This window comes from Hyla sarda, unplaced genomic scaffold, assembly GCF_029499605.1.
Source record: "Hyla sarda isolate aHylSar1 unplaced genomic scaffold, aHylSar1.hap1 scaffold_1977, whole genome shotgun sequence".
Lineage (NCBI taxonomy): Eukaryota > Metazoa > Chordata > Amphibia > Anura > Hylidae > Hyla > Hyla sarda.
The window spans coordinates 40,574-59,349 of NW_026608635.1; the positions used below are offsets into that span (position 1 = coordinate 40,574).

Below are 18,776 nucleotides of genomic sequence, written 5' to 3' on the forward strand. Positions count from 1 at the left end.
CCAGTGTCACATGCAAGTAGGAGGAGTAAGAAGGGTTCCTGGCAAATCCGGGTTATGGATTGCATTTAAAAAGGCCCCGTGGGAGTGCAATGGGCCCCTGTCTTGCTGCTTAGCAATAATGGTATGGGTTTAGGTTCTGCTGTGTGTACTGGTGGTTGACTGCCCCCCAGCCCAGAGTGTGCATGGAAAAATGTCTGGCAGCCTCCCTGACAGCAAGCAGTGATAGTGCCCATGAAGGGGACCTTGTTGGGCCCGCCCCTTTCACGGTTATCGCTTCTCGGCCTTTTGGCTAAGATCAAGTGTAGTATCTGTTCTTATCAGTTTAATATCTGATACGTCCCCTATCTGGGGACCATATATTAAATGGATTTTTGAGAACGGGGGCCGATTTCGAAGCTTGCTTCCGTCGCCCTATGCATTGACCCGATATGGCAGTATCTTCGGGTACAGTGCACCACCCCCTTACAGGGTTAAAAAGAAAGATTCCTACTTTCATTGCTACCTGCTTGCTGGCTAGCCAGCTAGCCAGCCCTGTGGGCCTTGCTGCTGCTGCAGCCAAAAAACAAAAGGTGGTGCTGCTGCTGCTTCTGCTGCTTCTGCTTCTGCTTGTGTCTGGCCCCTGTTGGAGCGTCCAGGCACAGGACTTCTGCTGCTGCTGACTAAATGGCCTCCTTAATTGGATCATTTGAGTAGCCAGCACACCTGTGCAGGTAGGGCATGACATGATAGGCAGCTGCCTTGATAGCGGGTGGGTGCTGAATGTTCCTAATTGACAAAATAAGATTAATGCTTATGAAGAAATATAAAATCTCATCCCTTCCCCAATATCGCGCCACACCCCTACCCCTTAATTCCCTGGTTGAACTTGATGGACATATGTCTTTTTTCGACCGTACTAACTATGTAACTATGTAACATAACATGGGGGGGGGGGTCTCCTGGCTGTTCACACAGGTGTGTCATTGCTGTACATTGACCATGCATTGCTTCTGTGGTATTGCAAAGGCAAAGACAAATGCTTCCAGCCATCCATTGCACTAATGGATTGGTCATCAGCTGGCTGTCTATGTCCCGCATCAATATAGACCAAAGTACAGAGGGTTAGGCTATGCTATTGTGCACCTACCTGATGCATCAGAAGGTGCGAGGCCCTTGCTAAATTCTGTGCACAGACTTTGAGATCTATGCTTTAGACTGTATCTAAACCTGCTCCAACATGGACTGACATTCTGGCCTACTTTCAGCCGATGCGACTTGTCTGTCGCTGAACAGTCGCTTTTTATGTATTCAGCACCTATGTATAATGTTGTAAAAATGCTCTAGAAGCTAAAGTCGCAGAAATGTCACACATATTTGGCCTGCAACTTTCTGTGCGACAAATTCAGACAGGAAAAATCAGTATAAATCCTTAGAAAATTATCCCCCAGTGTCTCCATCTGCTGGCGGTATTGAATAAGCATTGCTGCACTGATGGGGTATGCATTAGACGAAAAAAAAGAAGAAAAAGAAGAATAATACGCCCAGAAAAGAGGCGAAAAGGAGAAAAACGTAAAAAAACGTGAAAAAAAAGTAAGAGGAAGAGAAGGGAAAAAAAGGTGGAAATGGGTTTAAAAGTGATTTCGGCGGAGAAATATATATATATATATATATATATATATATATATATATATATATATATATGCGCACACACACACATAGATATAAACGTATTCTCCGTTGAGATATTGCAGCCGCTGCTGTGTCCAGGCCCAGGAGCCTTAGCACTGTGCTGTGATGTCACTCAATACCACTGACATCACTAGGTGTAAACAACATCTCTCCTTTGCTGTGTATGTGACTATGGAGCTGTTTGGTGATGTCGTCTATTACGGCCTTCATAGAAGCAACAGGAGATTGTTGCATCCATCTTGAACCCTCAGAACTACAGTGCTATGATGTCACTCACTTCCACAGGCCTTGCAGAGTGTAAACAACAACAACCCAGCTTTGTTGTGTATGTAACCATAGGGATTTGTGATGTCACCTAGAACCTTCACAGCAGCGACAGCTTTATGAGGAGCATCAGCACTGCTCTGCCTGAGCAGAACCATCACCGCCATAGGTTGTCAAATAACCCGGATTTAACCCACACAGGTAAGTCCAATGGGGTGCAGGCATGTCCTCTATGCTTACAGCTTCCCGTGGGTGTTGGTTTGATACCGTTTGGGGACAGCCAAGGAGGCATCTGCAGGCAACAAAGGTAGGTGTGTGCTTGTGTGTGTGTTTCCTATGCAGATCCTAAGCCCAGTGTCACATGCAAGTAGGAGGAGTAAGAAGGGTTCCTGGCAAATCCGGGTTATGGATTGCATTTAAAAAGGCCCCGTGGGAGTGCAATGGGCCCCTGTCTTGCTGCTTAGCAATAATGGTATGGGTTTAGGTTCTGCTGTGTGTACTGGTGGTTGACTGCCCCCCAGCCCAGAGTGTGCATGGAAAATTGTCTGGCAGCCTCCCTGACAGCAAGCAGTGATAGTGCCCATGAAGGGGACCTTGTTGGGCCCGCCCCTTTCACGGTTATCGCTTCTCGGCCTTTTGGCTAAGATCAAGTGTAGTATCTGTTCTTATCAGTTTAATATCTGATACGTCCCCTATCTGGGGACCATATATTAAATGGATTTTTGAGAACGGGGGCCGATTTCGAAGCTTGCTTCCGTCGCCCTATGCATTGACCCGATATGGCAGTATCTTCGGGTACAGTGCACCACCCCCTTACAGGGTTAAAAAGAAAGATTCCTACTTTCATTGCTACCTGCTTGCTGGCTAGCCAGCTAGCCAGCCCTGTGGGCCTTGCTGCTGCTGCAGCCAAAAAACAAAAGGTGGTGCTGCTGCTGCTTCTGCTGCTTCTGCTTCTGCTTGTGTCTGGCCCCTGTTGGAGCGTCCAGGCACAGGACTTCTGCTGCTGCTGACTAAATGGCCTCCTTAATTGGATCATTTGAGTAGCCAGCACACCTGTGCAGGTAGGGCATGACATGATAGGCAGCTGCCTTGATAGCGGGTGGGTGCTGAATGTTCCTAATTGACAAAATAAGATTAATGCTTATGAAGAAATATAAAATCTCATCCCTTCCCCAATATCGCGCCACACCCCTACCCCTTAATTCCCTGGTTGAACTTGATGGACATATGTCTTTTTTCGACCGTACTAACTATGTAACTATGTAACATAACATGGGGGGGGGGGTCTCCTGGCTGTTCACACAGGTGTGTCATTGCTGTACATTGACCATGCATTGCTTCTGTGGTATTGCAAAGGCAAAGACAAATGCTTCCAGCCATCCATTGCACTAATGGATTGGTCATCAGCTGGCTGTCTATGTCCCGCATCAATATAGACCAAAGTACAGAGGGTTAGGCTATGCTATTGTGCACCTACCTGATGCATCAGAAGGTGCGAGGCCCTTGCTAAATTCTGTGCACAGACTTTGAGATCTATGCTTTAGACTGTATCTAAACCTGCTCCAACATGGACTGACATTCTGGCCTACTTTCAGCCGATGCGACTTGTCTGTCGCTGAACAGTCGCTTTTTATGTATTCAGCACCTATGTATAATGTTGTAAAAATGCTCTAGAAGCTAAAGTCGCAGAAATGTCACACATATTTGGCCTGCAACTTTCTGTGCGACAAATTCAGACAGGAAAAATCAGTATAAATCCTTAGAAAATTATCCCCCAGTGTCTCCATCTGCTGGCGGTATTGAATAAGCATTGCTGCACTGATGGGGTATGCATTAGACGAAAAAAAAGAAGAAAAAGAAGAATAATACGCCCAGAAAAGAGGCGAAAAGGAGAAAAACGTAAAAAAACGTGAAAAAAAAGTAAGAGGAAGAGAAGGGAAAAAAAGGTGGAAATGGGTTTAAAAGTGATTTCGGCGGAGAAATATATATATATATATATATATATATATATATATATATATATGCGCACACACACACATAGATATAAACGTATTCTCCGTTGAGATATTGCAGCCGCTGCTGTGTCCAGGCCCAGGAGCCTTAGCACTGTGCTGTGATGTCACTCAATACCACTGACATCACTAGGTGTAAACAACATCTCTCCTTTGCTGTGTATGTGACTATGGAGCTGTTTGGTGATGTCGTCTATTACGGCCTTCATAGAAGCAACAGGAGATTGTTGCATCCATCTTGAACCCTCAGAACTACAGTGCTATGATGTCACTCACTTCCACAGGCCTTGCAGAGTGTAAACAACAACAACCCAGCTTTGTTGTGTATGTAACCATAGGGATTTGTGATGTCACCTAGAACCTTCACAGCAGCGACAGCTTTATGAGGAGCATCAGCACTGCTCTGCCTGAGCAGAACCATCACCGCCATAGGTTGTCAAATAACCCGGATTTAACCCACACAGGTAAGTCCAATGGGGTGCAGGCATGTCCTCTATGCTTACAGCTTCCCGTGGGTGTTGGTTTGATACCGTTTGGGGACAGCCAAGGAGGCATCTGCAGGCAACAAAGGTAGGTGTGTGCTTGTGTGTGTGTTTCCTATGCAGATCCTAAGCCCAGTGTCACATGCAAGTAGGAGGAGTAAGAAGGGTTCCTGGCAAATCCGGGTTATGGATTGCATTTAAAAAGGCCCCGTGGGAGTGCAATGGGCCCCTGTCTTGCTGCTTAGCAATAATGGTATGGGTTTAGGTTCTGCTGTGTGTACTGGTGGTTGACTGCCCCCCAGCCCAGAGTGTGCATGGAAAATTGTCTGGCAGCCTCCCTGACAGCAAGCAGTGATAGTGCCCATGAAGGGGACCTTGTTGGGCCCGCCCCTTTCACGGTTATCGCTTCTCGGCCTTTTGGCTAAGATCAAGTGTAGTATCTGTTCTTATCAGTTTAATATCTGATACGTCCCTATCTGGGGACCATATATTAAATGGATTTTTGAGAACGGGGGCCGATTTCGAAGCTTGCTTCCGTCGCCCTATGCATTGACCCGATATGGCAGTATCTTCGGGTACAGTGCACCACCCCCTTACAGGGTTAAAAAGAAAGATTCCTACTTTCATTGCTACCTGCTTGCTGGCTAGCCAGCTAGCCAGCCCTGTGGGCCTTGCTGCTGCTGCAGCCAAAAAACAAAAGGTGGTGCTGCTGCTGCTTCTGCTGCTTCTGCTTCTGCTTGTGTCTGGCCCCTGTTGGAGCGTCCAGGCACAGGACTTCTGCTGCTGCTGACTAAATGGCCTCCTTAATTGGATCATTTGAGTAGCCAGCACACCTGTGCAGGTAGGGCATGACATGATAGGCAGCTGCCTTGATAGCGGGTGGGTGCTGAATGTTCCTAATTGACAAAATAAGATTAATGCTTATGAAGAAATATAAAATCTCATCCCTTCCCCAATATCGCGCCACACCCCTACCCCTTAATTCCCTGGTTGAACTTGATGGACATATGTCTTTTTTCGACCGTACTAACTATGTAACTATGTAACATAACATGGGGGGGGGGTCTCCTGGCTGTTCACACAGGTGTGTCATTGCTGTACATTGACCATGCATTGCTTCTGTGGTATTGCAAAGGCAAAGACAAATGCTTCCAGCCATCCATTGCACTAATGGATTGGTCATCAGCTGGCTGTCTATGTCCCGCATCAATATAGACCAAAGTACAGAGGGTTAGGCTATGCTATTGTGCACCTACCTGATGCATCAGAAGGTGCGAGGCCCTTGCTAAATTCTGTGCACAGACTTTGAGATCTATGCTTTAGACTGTATCTAAACCTGCTCCAACATGGACTGACATTCTGGCCTACTTTCAGCCGATGCGACTTGTCTGTCGCTGAACAGTCGCTTTTTATGTATTCAGCACCTATGTATAATGTTGTAAAAATGCTCTAGAAGCTAAAGTCGCAGAAATGTCACACATATTTGGCCTGCAACTTTCTGTGCGACAAATTCAGACAGGAAAAATCAGTATAAATCCTTAGAAAATTATCCCCCAGTGTCTCCATCTGCTGGCGGTATTGAATAAGCATTGCTGCACTGATGGGGTATGCATTAGACGAAAAAAAAGAAGAAAAAGAAGAATAATACGCCCAGAAAAGAGGCGAAAAGGAGAAAAACGTAAAAAAACGTGAAAAAAAAGTAAGAGGAAGAGAAGGGAAAAAAAGGTGGAAATGGGTTTAAAAGTGATTTCGGCGGAGAAATATATATATATATATATATATATATATATATATATATATATATATGCGCACACACACACATAGATATAAACGTATTCTCCGTTGAGATATTGCAGCCGCTGCTGTGTCCAGGCCCAGGAGCCTTAGCACTGTGCTGTGATGTCACTCAATACCACTGACATCACTAGGTGTAAACAACATCTCTCCTTTGCTGTGTATGTGACTATGGAGCTGTTTGGTGATGTCGTCTATTACGGCCTTCATAGAAGCAACAGGAGATTGTTGCATCCATCTTGAACCCTCAGAACTACAGTGCTATGATGTCACTCACTTCCACAGGCCTTGCAGAGTGTAAACAACAACAACCCAGCTTTGTTGTGTATGTAACCATAGGGATTTGTGATGTCACCTAGAACCTTCACAGCAGCGACAGCTTTATGAGGAGCATCAGCACTGCTCTGCCTGAGCAGAACCATCACCGCCATAGGTTGTCAAATAACCCGGATTTAACCCACACAGGTAAGTCCAATGGGTGCAGGCATGTCCTCTATGCTTACAGCTTCCCGTGGGTGTTGGTTTGATACCGTTTGGGGACAGCCAAGGAGGCATCTGCAGGCAACAAAGGTAGGTGTGTGCTTGTGTGTGTGTTTCCTATGCAGATCCTAAGCCCAGTGTCACATGCAAGTAGGAGGAGTAAGAAGGGTTCCTGGCAAATCCGGGTTATGGATTGCATTTAAAAAGGCCCCGTGGGAGTGCAATGGGCCCCTGTCTTGCTGCTTAGCAATAATGGTATGGGTTTAGGTTCTGCTGTGTGTACTGGTGGTTGACTGCCCCCCAGCCCAGAGTGTGCATGGAAAATTGTCTGGCAGCCTCCCTGACAGCAAGCAGTGATAGTGCCCATGAAGGGGACCTTGTTGGGCCCGCCCCTTTCACGGTTATCGCTTCTCGGCCTTTTGGCTAAGATCAAGTGTAGTATCTGTTCTTATCAGTTTAATATCTGATACGTCCCCTATCTGGGGACCATATATTAAATGGATTTTTGAGAACGGGGGCCGATTTCGAAGCTTGCTTCCGTCGCCCTATGCATTGACCCGATATGGCAGTATCTTCGGGTACAGTGCACCACCCCCTTACAGGGTTAAAAAGAAAGATTCCTACTTTCATTGCTACCTGCTTGCTGGCTAGCCAGCTAGCCAGCCCTGTGGGCCTTGCTGCTGCTGCAGCCAAAAAACAAAAGGTGGTGCTGCTGCTGCTTCTGCTGCTTCTGCTTCTGCTTGTGTCTGGCCCCTGTTGGAGCGTCCAGGCACAGGACTTCTGCTGCTGCTGACTAAATGGCCTCCTTAATTGGATCATTTGAGTAGCCAGCACACCTGTGCAGGTAGGGCATGACATGATAGGCAGCTGCCTTGATAGCGGGTGGGTGCTGAATGTTCCTAATTGACAAAATAAGATTAATGCTTATGAAGAAATATAAAATCTCATCCCTTCCCCAATATCGCGCCACACCCCTACCCCTTAATTCCCTGGTTGAACTTGATGGACATATGTCTTTTTTCGACCGTACTAACTATGTAACTATGTAACATAACATGGGGGGGGGGGTCTCCTGGCTGTTCACACAGGTGTGTCATTGCTGTACATTGACCATGCATTGCTTCTGTGGTATTGCAAAGGCAAAGACAAATGCTTCCAGCCATCCATTGCACTAATGGATTGGTCATCAGCTGGCTGTCTATGTCCCGCATCAATATAGACCAAAGTACAGAGGGTTAGGCTATGCTATTGTGCACCTACCTGATGCATCAGAAGGTGCGAGGCCCTTGCTAAATTCTGTGCACAGACTTTGAGATCTATGCTTTAGACTGTATCTAAACCTGCTCCAACATGGACTGACATTCTGGCCTACTTTCAGCCGATGCGACTTGTCTGTCGCTGAACAGTCGCTTTTTATGTATTCAGCACCTATGTATAATGTTGTAAAAATGCTCTAGAAGCTAAAGTCGCAGAAATGTCACACATATTTGGCCTGCAACTTTCTGTGCGACAAATTCAGACAGGAAAAATCAGTATAAATCCTTAGAAAATTATCCCCCAGTGTCTCCATCTGCTGGCGGTATTGAATAAGCATTGCTGCACTGATGGGGTATGCATTAGACGAAAAAAAAGAAGAAAAAGAAGAATAATACGCCCAGAAAAGAGGCGAAAAGGAGAAAAACGTAAAAAAACGTGAAAAAAAAGTAAGAGGAAGAGAAGGGAAAAAAAGGTGGAAATGGGTTTAAAAGTGATTTCGGCGGAGAAATATATATATATATATATATATATATATATATATATATATATGCGCACACACACACATAGATATAAACGTATTCTCCGTTGAGATATTGCAGCCGCTGCTGTGTCCAGGCCCAGGAGCCTTAGCACTGTGCTGTGATGTCACTCAATACCACTGACATCACTAGGTGTAAACAACATCTCTCCTTTGCTGTGTATGTGACTATGGAGCTGTTTGGTGATGTTGTCTATTACGGCCTTCATAGAAGCAACAGGAGATTGTTGCATCCATCTTGAACCCTCAGAACTACAGTGCTATGATGTCACTCACTTCCACAGGCCTTGCAGAGTGTAAACAACAACAACCCAGCTTTGTTGTGTATGTAACCATAGGGATTTGTGATGTCACCTAGAACCTTCACAGCAGCGACAGCTTTATGAGGAGCATCAGCACTGCTCTGCCTGAGCAGAACCATCACCGCCATAGGTTGTCAAATAACCCGGATTTAACCCACACAGGTAAGTCCAATGGGGTGCAGGCATGTCCTCTATGCTTACAGCTTCCCGTGGGTGTTGGTTTGATACCGTTTGGGGACAGCCAAGGAGGCATCTGCAGGCAACAAAGGTAGGTGTGTGCTTGTGTGTGTGTTTCCTATGCAGATCCTAAGCCCAGTGTCACATGCAAGTAGGAGGAGTAAGAAGGGTTCCTGGCAAATCCGGGTTATGGATTGCATTTAAAAAGGCCCCGTGGGAGTGCAATGGGCCCCTGTCTTGCTGCTTAGCAATAATGGTATGGGTTTAGGTTCTGCTGTGTGTACTGGTGGTTGACTGCCCCCCAGCCCAGAGTGTGCATGGAAAATTGTCTGGCAGCCTCCCTGACAGCAAGCAGTGATAGTGCCCATGAAGGGGACCTTGTTGGGCCCGCCCCTTTCACGGTTATCGCTTCTCGGCCTTTTGGCTAAGATCAAGTGTAGTATCTGTTCTTATCAGTTTAATATCTGATACGTCCCCTATCTGGGGACCATATATTAAATGGATTTTTGAGAACGGGGGCCGATTTCGAAGCTTGCTTCCGTCGCCCTATGCATTGACCCGATATGGCAGTATCTTCGGGTACAGTGCACCACCCCCTTACAGGGTTAAAAAGAAAGATTCCTACTTTCATTGCTACCTGCTTGCTGGCTAGCCAGCTAGCCAGCCCTGTGGGCCTTGCTGCTGCTGCAGCCAAAAAACAAAAGGTGGTGCTGCTGCTGCTTCTGCTGCTTCTGCTTGTGTCTGGCCCCTGTTGGAGCGTCCAGGCACAGGACTTCTGCTGCTGCTGACTAAATGGCCTCCTTAATTGGATCATTTGAGTAGCCAGCACACCTGTGCAGGTAGGGCATGACATGATAGGCAGCTGCCTTGATAGCGGGTGGGTGCTGAATGTTCCTAATTGACAAAATAAGATTAATGCTTATGAAGAAATATAAAATCTCATCCCTTCCCCAATATCGCGCCACACCCCTACCCCTTAATTCCCTGGTTGAACTTGATGGACATATGTCTTTTTTCGACCGTACTAACTATGTAACTATGTAACATAACATGGGGGGGGGGGGGTCTCCTGGCTGTTCACACAGGTGTGTCATTGCTGTACATTGACCATGCATTGCTTCTGTGGTATTGCAAAGGCAAAGACAAATGCTTCCAGCCATCCATTGCACTAATGGATTGGTCATCAGCTGGCTGTCTATGTCCCGCATCAATATAGACCAAAGTACAGAGGGTTAGGCTATGCTATTGTGCACCTACCTGATGCATCAGAAGGTGCGAGGCCCTTGCTAAATTCTGTGCACAGACTTTGAGATCTATGCTTTAGACTGTATCTAAACCTGCTCCAACATGGACTGACATTCTGGCCTACTTTCAGCCGATGCGACTTGTCTGTCGCTGAACAGTCGCTTTTTATGTATTCAGCACCTATGTATAATGTTGTAAAAATGCTCTAGAAGCTAAAGTCGCAGAAATGTCACACATATTTGGCCTGCAACTTTCTGTGCGACAAATTCAGACAGGAAAAATCAGTATAAATCCTTAGAAAATTATCCCCCAGTGTCTCCATCTGCTGGCGGTATTGAATAAGCATTGCTGCACTGATGGGGTATGCATTAGACGAAAAAAAAGAAGAAAAAGAAGAATAATACGCCCAGAAAAGAGGCGAAAAGGAGAAAAACGTAAAAAAACGTGAAAAAAAAGTAAGAGGAAGAGAAGGGAAAAAAAGGTGGAAATGGGTTTAAAAGTGATTTCGGCGGAGAAATATATATATATATATATATATATATATATATATATATATATATATATATGCGCACACACACACATAGATATAAACGTATTCTCCGTTGAGATATTGCAGCCGCTGCTGTGTCCAGGCCCAGGAGCCTTAGCACTGTGCTGTGATGTCACTCAATACCACTGACATCACTAGGTGTAAACAACATCTCTCCTTTGCTGTGTATGTGACTATGGAGCTGTTTGGTGATGTCGTCTATTACGGCCTTCATAGAAGCAACAGGAGATTGTTGCATCCATCTTGAACCCTCAGAACTACAGTGCTATGATGTCACTCACTTCCACAGGCCTTGCAGAGTGTAAACAACAACAACCCAGCTTTGTTGTGTATGTAACCATAGGGATTTGTGATGTCACCTAGAACCTTCACAGCAGCGACAGCTTTATGAGGAGCATCAGCACTGCTCTGCCTGAGCAGAACCATCACCGCCATAGGTTGTCAAATAACCCGGATTTAACCCACACAGGTAAGTCCAATGGGGTGCAGGCATGTCCTCTATGCTTACAGCTTCCCGTGGGTGTTGGTTTGATACCGTTTGGGGACAGCCAAGGAGGCATCTGCAGGCAACAAAGGTAGGTGTGTGCTTGTGTGTGTGTTTCCTATGCAGATCCTAAGCCCAGTGTCACATGCAAGTAGGAGGAGTAAGAAGGGTTCCTGGCAAATCCGGGTTATGGATTGCATTTAAAAAGGCCCCGTGGGAGTGCAATGGGCCCCTGTCTTGCTGCTTAGCAATAATGGTATGGGTTTAGGTTCTGCTGTGTGTACTGGTGGTTGACTGCCCCCCAGCCCAGAGTGTGCATGGAAAATTGTCTGGCAGCCTCCCTGACAGCAAGCAGTGATAGTGCCCATGAAGGGGACCTTGTTGGGCCCGCCCCTTTCACGGTTATCGCTTCTCGGCCTTTTGGCTAAGATCAAGTGTAGTATCTGTTCTTATCAGTTTAATATCTGATACGTCCCCTATCTGGGGACCATATATTAAATGGATTTTTGAGAACGGGGGCCGATTTCGAAGCTTGCTTCCGTCGCCCTATGCATTGACCCGATATGGCAGTATCTTCGGGTACAGTGCACCACCCCCTTACAGGGTTAAAAAGAAAGATTCCTACTTTCATTGCTACCTGCTTGCTGGCTAGCCAGCTAGCCAGCCCTGTGGGCCTTGCTGCTGCTGCAGCCAAAAAACAAAAGGTGGTGCTGCTGCTGCTTCTGCTGCTTCTGCTTCTGCTTGTGTCTGGCCCCTGTTGGAGCGTCCAGGCACAGGACTTCTGCTGCTGCTGACTAAATGGCCTCCTTAATTGGATCATTTGAGTAGCCAGCACACCTGTGCAGGTAGGGCATGACATGATAGGCAGCTGCCTTGATAGCGGGTGGGTGCTGAATGTTCCTAATTGACAAAATAAGATTAATGCTTATGAAGAAATATAAAATCTCATCCCTTCCCCAATATCGCGCCACACCCCTACCCCTTAATTCCCTGGTTGAACTTGATGGACATATGTCTTTTTTCGACCGTACTAACTATGTAACTATGTAACATAACATGGGGGGGGGGGTCTCCTGGCTGTTCACACAGGTGTGTCATTGCTGTACATTGACCATGCATTGCTTCTGTGGTATTGCAAAGGCAAAGACAAATGCTTCCAGCCATCCATTGCACTAATGGATTGGTCATCAGCTGGCTGTCTATGTCCCGCATCAATATAGACCAAAGTACAGAGGGTTAGGCTATGCTATTGTGCACCTACCTGATGCATCAGAAGGTGCGAGGCCCTTGCTAAATTCTGTGCACAGACTTTGAGATCTATGCTTTAGACTGTATCTAAACCTGCTCCAACATGGACTGACATTCTGGCCTACTTTCAGCCGATGCGACTTGTCTGTCGCTGAACAGTCGCTTTTTATGTATTCAGCACCTATGTATAATGTTGTAAAAATGCTCTAGAAGCTAAAGTCGCAGAAATGTCACACATATTTGGCCTGCAACTTTCTGTGCGACAAATTCAGACAGGAAAAATCAGTATAAATCCTTAGAAAATTATCCCCCAGTGTCTCCATCTGCTGGCGGTATTGAATAAGCATTGCTGCACTGATGGGGTATGCATTAGACGAAAAAAAAGAAGAAAAAGAAGAATAATACGCCCAGAAAAGAGGCGAAAAGGAGAAAAACGTAAAAAAACGTGAAAAAAAAGTAAGAGGAAGAGAAGGGAAAAAAAGGTGGAAATGGGTTTAAAAGTGATTTCGGCGGAGAAATATATATATATATATATATATATATATATATATATATATATATGCGCACACACACACATAGATATAAACGTATTCTCCGTTGAGATATTGCAGCCGCTGCTGTGTCCAGGCCCAGGAGCCTTAGCACTGTGCTGTGATGTCACTCAATACCACTGACATCACTAGGTGTAAACAACATCTCTCCTTTGCTGTGTATGTGACTATGGAGCTGTTTGGTGATGTCGTCTATTACGGCCTTCATAGAAGCAACAGGAGATTGTTGCATCCATCTTGAACCCTCAGAACTACAGTGCTATGATGTCACTCACTTCCACAGGCCTTGCAGAGTGTAAACAACAACAACCCAGCTTTGTTGTGTATGTAACCATAGGGATTTGTGATGTCACCTAGAACCTTCACAGCAGCGACAGCTTTATGAGGAGCATCAGCACTGCTCTGCCTGAGCAGAACCATCACCGCCATAGGTTGTCAAATAACCCGGATTTAACCCACACAGGTAAGTCCAATGGGGTGCAGGCATGTCCTCTATGCTTACAGCTTCCCGTGGGTGTTGGTTTGATACCGTTTGGGGACAGCCAAGGAGGCATCTGCAGGCAACAAAGGTAGGTGTGTGCTTGTGTGTGTGTTTCCTATGCAGATCCTAAGCCCAGTGTCACATGCAAGTAGGAGGAGTAAGAAGGGTTCCTGGCAAATCCGGGTTATGGATTGCATTTAAAAAGGCCCCGTGGGAGTGCAATGGGCCCCTGTCTTGCTGCTTAGCAATAATGGTATGGGTTTAGGTTCTGCTGTGTGTACTGGTGGTTGACTGCCCCCCAGCCCAGAGTGTGCATGGAAAATTGTCTGGCAGCCTCCCTGACAGCAAGCAGTGATAGTGCCCATGAAGGGGACCTTGTTGGGCCCGCCCCTTTCACGGTTATCGCTTCTCGGCCTTTTGGCTAAGATCAAGTGTAGTATCTGTTCTTATCAGTTTAATATCTGATACGTCCCCTATCTGGGGACCATATATTAAATGGATTTTTGAGAACGGGGGCCGATTTCGAAGCTTGCTTCCGTCGCCCTATGCATTGACCCGATATGGCAGTATCTTCGGGTACAGTGCACCACCCCCTTACAGGGTTAAAAAGAAAGATTCCTACTTTCATTGCTACCTGCTTGCTGGCTAGCCAGCTAGCCAGCCCTGTGGGCCTTGCTGCTGCTGCAGCCAAAAAACAAAAGGTGGTGCTGCTGCTGCTTCTGCTGCTTCTGCTTCTGCTTGTGTCTGGCCCCTGTTGGAGCGTCCAGGCACAGGACTTCTGCTGCTGCTGACTAAATGGCCTCCTTAATTGGATCATTTGAGTAGCCAGCACACCTGTGCAGGTAGGGCATGACATGATAGGCAGCTGCCTTGATAGCGGGTGGGTGCTGAATGTTCCTAATTGACAAAATAAGATTAATGCTTATGAAGAAATATAAAATCTCATCCCTTCCCCAATATCGCGCCACACCCCTACCCCTTAATTCCCTGGTTGAACTTGATGGACATATGTCTTTTTTCGACCGTACTAACTATGTAACTATGTAACATAACATGGGGGGGGGGTCTCCTGGCTGTTCACACAGGTGTGTCATTGCTGTACATTGACCATGCATTGCTTCTGTGGTATTGCAAAGGCAAAGACAAATGCTTCCAGCCATCCATTGCACTAATGGATTGGTCATCAGCTGGCTGTCTATGTCCCGCATCAATATAGACCAAAGTACAGAGGGTTAGGCTATGCTATTGTGCACCTACCTGATGCATCAGAAGGTGCGAGGCCCTTGCTAAATTCTGTGCACAGACTTTGAGATCTATGCTTTAGACTGTATCTAAACCTGCTCCAACATGGACTGACATTCTGGCCTACTTTCAGCCGATGCGACTTGTCTGTCGCTGAACAGTCGCTTTTTATGTATTCAGCACCTATGTATAATGTTGTAAAAATGCTCTAGAAGCTAAAGTCGCAGAAATGTCACACATATTTGGCCTGCAACTTTCTGTGCGACAAATTCAGACAGGAAAAATCAGTATAAATCCTTAGAAAATTATCCCCCAGTGTCTCCATCTGCTGGCGGTATTGAATAAGCATTGCTGCACTGATGGGGTATGCATTAGACGAAAAAAAAGAAGAAAAAGAAGAATAATACGCCCAGAAAAGAGGCGAAAAGGAGAAAAACGTAAAAAAACGTGAAAAAAAAGTAAGAGGAAGAGAAGGGAAAAAAAGGTGGAAATGGGTTTAAAAGTGATTTCGGCGGAGAAATATATATATATATATATATATATATATATATATATATATATATATGCGCACACACACACATAGATATAAACGTATTCTCCGTTGAGATATTGCAGCCGCTGCTGTGTCCAGGCCCAGGAGCCTTAGCACTGTGCTGTGATGTCACTCAATACCACTGACATCACTAGGTGTAAACAACATCTCTCCTTTGCTGTGTATGTGACTATGGAGCTGTTTGGTGATGTCGTCTATTACGGCCTTCATAGAAGCAACAGGAGATTGTTGCATCCATCTTGAACCCTCAGAACTACAGTGCTATGATGTCACTCACTTCCACAGGCCTTGCAGAGTGTAAACAACAACAACCCAGCTTTGTTGTGTATGTAACCATAGGGATTTGTGATGTCACCTAGAACCTTCACAGCAGCGACAGCTTTATGAGGAGCATCAGCACTGCTCTGCCTGAGCAGAACCATCACCGCCATAGGTTGTCAAATAACCCGGATTTAACCCACACAGGTAAGTCCAATGGGGTGCAGGCATGTCCTCTATGCTTACAGCTTCCCGTGGGTGTTGGTTTGATACCGTTTGGGGACAGCCAAGGAGGCATCTGCAGGCAACAAAGGTAGGTGTGTGCTTGTGTGTGTGTTTCCTATGCAGATCCTAAGCCCAGTGTCACATGCAAGTAGGAGGAGTAAGAAGGGTTCCTGGCAAATCCGGGTTATGGATTGCATTTAAAAAGGCCCCGTGGGAGTGCAATGGGCCCCTGTCTTGCTGCTTAGCAATAATGGTATGGGTTTAGGTTCTGCTGTGTGTACTGGTGGTTGACTGCCCCCCAGCCCAGAGTGTGCATGGAAAATTGTCTGGCAGCCTCCCTGACAGCAAGCAGTGATAGTGCCCATGAAGGGGACCTTGTTGGGCCCGCCCCTTTCACGGTTATCGCTTCTCGGCCTTTTGGCTAAGATCAAGTGTAGTATCTGTTCTTATCAGTTTAATATCTGATACGTCCCCTATCTGGGGACCATATATTAAATGGATTTTTGAGAACGGGGGCCGATTTCGAAGCTTGCTTCCGTCGCCCTATGCATTGACCCGATATGGCAGTATCTTCGGGTACAGTGCACCACCCCCTTACAGGGTTAAAAAGAAAGATTCCTACTTTCATTGCTACCTGCTTGCTGGCTAGCCAGCTAGCCAGCCCTGTGGGCCTTGCTGCTGCTGCAGCCAAAAAACAAAAGGTGGTGCTGCTGCTGCTTCTGCTGCTTCTGCTTCTGCTTGTGTCTGGCCCCTGTTGGAGCGTCCAGGCACAGGACTTCTGCTGCTGCTGACTAAATGGCCTCCTTAATTGGATCATTTGAGTAGCCAGCACACCTGTGCAGGTAGGGCATGACATGATAGGCAGCTGCCTTGATAGCGGGTGGGTGCTGAATGTTCCTAATTGACAAAATAAGATTAATGCTTATGAAGAAATATAAAATCTCATCCCTTCCCCAATATCGCGCCACACCCCTACCCCTTAATTCCCTGGTTGAACTTGATGGACATATGTCTTTTTTCGACCGTACTAACTATGTAACTATGTAACATAACATGGGGGGGGGGTCTCCTGGCTGTTCACACAGGTGTGTCATTGCTGTACATTGACCATGCATTGCTTCTGTGGTATTGCAAAGGCAAAGACAAATGCTTCCAGCCATCCATTGCACTAATGGATTGGTCATCAGCTGGCTGTCTATGTCCCGCATCAATATAGACCAAAGTACAGAGGGTTAGGCTATGCTATTGTGCACCTACCTGATGCATCAGAAGGTGCGAGGCCCTTGCTAAATTCTGTGCACAGACTTTGAGATCTATGCTTTAGACTGTATCTAAACCTGCTCCAACATGGACTGACATTCTGGCCTACTTTCAGCCGATGCGACTTGTCTGTCGCTGAACAGTCGCTTTTTATGTATTTAGCACCTATGTATAATGTTGTAAAAATGCTCTAGAAGCTAAAGTCGCAGAAATGTCACACATATTTGGCCTGCAACTTTCTGTGCGACAAATTCAGACAGGAAAAATCAGTATAAATCCTTAGAAAATTATCCCCCAGTGTCTCCATCTGCTGGCGGTATTGAATAAGCATTGCTGCACTGATGGGGTATGCATTAGACGAAAAAAAGAAGAAAAGAAGAATAATACGCCAGAAAAGAGGCGAAAAGGAGAAAAACGTAAAAAACGTGAAAAAAAAGTAAGAGGAAGAGAAGGGAAAAAAAGGTGGAAATGGGTTTAAAAGTGATTTCGGCGGAGAAATATATATATATATATATAATATATATATATATATGCGCACAACACACACATAGATATAAACGTATTCTCCGTTGAGATATTGCAGCCGCTGCTGTGTCCAGGCCCAGGAGCCTTAGCACTGTGCTGTGATGTCCTCAATACCACTGACATCACTAGGTGTAAACAACATCTCTCCTTTGCTGTGTATGTGACTATGGAGCTGTTTGTGATGTCGTCTATTACGGCCTTCATAGAAGCAACAGGAGATTGTTGCATCCATCTTGAACCCTCAGAACTACAGTGCTATGATGTCACTCACTTCCACAGGCCTTGCAGAGTGTAAACAACAACAACCCAGCTTTGTTGTGTATGTAACCATAGGGATTTGTGATGTCACCTAGAACCTTCACAGCAGCGACAGCTTTATGAGGAGCATCAGCACTGCTCTGCCTGAGCAGAACCATCACGCCATAGGTTGTCAATAACCCGGATTTAACCCACACAGGTAAGTCCAATGGGGTGCAGGCATGTCCTCTATGCTTACAGCTTCCCGTGGGTGTTGGTTTGATACCGTTTGGGGACAGCCAAGGAGGCATCTGCAGGCAACAAAGGTAGGTGTGTGCTTGTGTGTGTGTTTCCTATGCAGATCCTAAGCCCAGTGTCACATGCAAGTAGAGGAGTAAGAAGGGTTCCTGGCAAATCCGGGTTATGGATTGCATTTAAAAAGGCCCCATGGGAGTGCAATGGGCCCCTGTCTTGCTGCTTAGCAATAATGGTATGGGTTTAGGTTCTGCTGTGTGTACTGGTGGTTGACTGCCCCCCAGCCCAGAGTGTGCATGAAAATTGTCTGGCAGCCTCCCTGACAGCAAGCAGTGATAGTGCCCATGAAGGGGACCTTGTTGGGCCCGCCCCTTTCACGGTTATCGCTTCTCGGCCTTTTGGCTAAGATCAAGTGTAGTATCTGTTCTTATCAGTTTAATATCTGATACGTCCCCTATCTGGGGACCATATATTAAATGGATTTTTTGAGAACGGGGGCCGATTTCGAAGCTTGCTTCCGTCGCCCTATGCATTGACCCGATATGGCAGTATCTTCGGGTACAGTGCACCACCCCCCTTACAGGGTTAAAAAGAAAGATTCCTACTTTCATTGCTACCTGCTTGCTGGCTAGCCAGCTAGCCAGCCCTGTGGGCCTTGCTGCTGCTGCAGCCAAAAACAAAAGGTGGA

General features: G+C 46.2%; 9 non-coding genes across 9 annotated transcripts; all 9 read left to right on the plus strand.

Moving 5' to 3' along the window:
* Positions 1-269: 269 nt before the first annotated feature.
* LOC130317169 (U2 spliceosomal RNA) lies at positions 270-460 on the plus strand. Its single transcript, XR_008864344.1, has one exon. It is a non-coding gene; the product is annotated as a U2 spliceosomal RNA (small nuclear RNA).
* Positions 461-2,552: 2,092 nt separating this feature from the next.
* LOC130317170 (U2 spliceosomal RNA) lies at positions 2,553-2,743 on the plus strand. The gene has a single exon (XR_008864345.1). It is a non-coding gene; the product is annotated as a U2 spliceosomal RNA (small nuclear RNA).
* A 2,084-nt stretch (positions 2,744-4,827) lies between these two features.
* On the plus strand, positions 4,828-5,017 carry LOC130317179 (U2 spliceosomal RNA). Its single transcript, XR_008864353.1, has one exon. It is a non-coding gene; the product is annotated as a U2 spliceosomal RNA (small nuclear RNA).
* Positions 5,018-7,103: 2,086 nt separating this feature from the next.
* LOC130317171 (U2 spliceosomal RNA) lies at positions 7,104-7,294 on the plus strand. The gene has a single exon (XR_008864346.1). It is a non-coding gene; the product is annotated as a U2 spliceosomal RNA (small nuclear RNA).
* Positions 7,295-9,378: 2,084 nt separating this feature from the next.
* Positions 9,379-9,569, plus strand: LOC130317172 (U2 spliceosomal RNA). The gene has a single exon (XR_008864347.1). It is a non-coding gene; the product is annotated as a U2 spliceosomal RNA (small nuclear RNA).
* A 2,088-nt stretch (positions 9,570-11,657) lies between these two features.
* LOC130317173 (U2 spliceosomal RNA) lies at positions 11,658-11,848 on the plus strand. The gene has a single exon (XR_008864348.1). It is a non-coding gene; the product is annotated as a U2 spliceosomal RNA (small nuclear RNA).
* A 2,086-nt stretch (positions 11,849-13,934) lies between these two features.
* On the plus strand, positions 13,935-14,125 carry LOC130317175 (U2 spliceosomal RNA). Its single transcript, XR_008864349.1, has one exon. It is a non-coding gene; the product is annotated as a U2 spliceosomal RNA (small nuclear RNA).
* A 2,087-nt stretch (positions 14,126-16,212) lies between these two features.
* LOC130317176 (U2 spliceosomal RNA) lies at positions 16,213-16,403 on the plus strand. Its single transcript, XR_008864350.1, has one exon. It is a non-coding gene; the product is annotated as a U2 spliceosomal RNA (small nuclear RNA).
* Positions 16,404-18,470: 2,067 nt separating this feature from the next.
* Positions 18,471-18,662, plus strand: LOC130317178 (U2 spliceosomal RNA). The gene has a single exon (XR_008864352.1). It is a non-coding gene; the product is annotated as a U2 spliceosomal RNA (small nuclear RNA).
* The last annotated feature ends 114 nt before the right edge of the window (positions 18,663-18,776 follow it).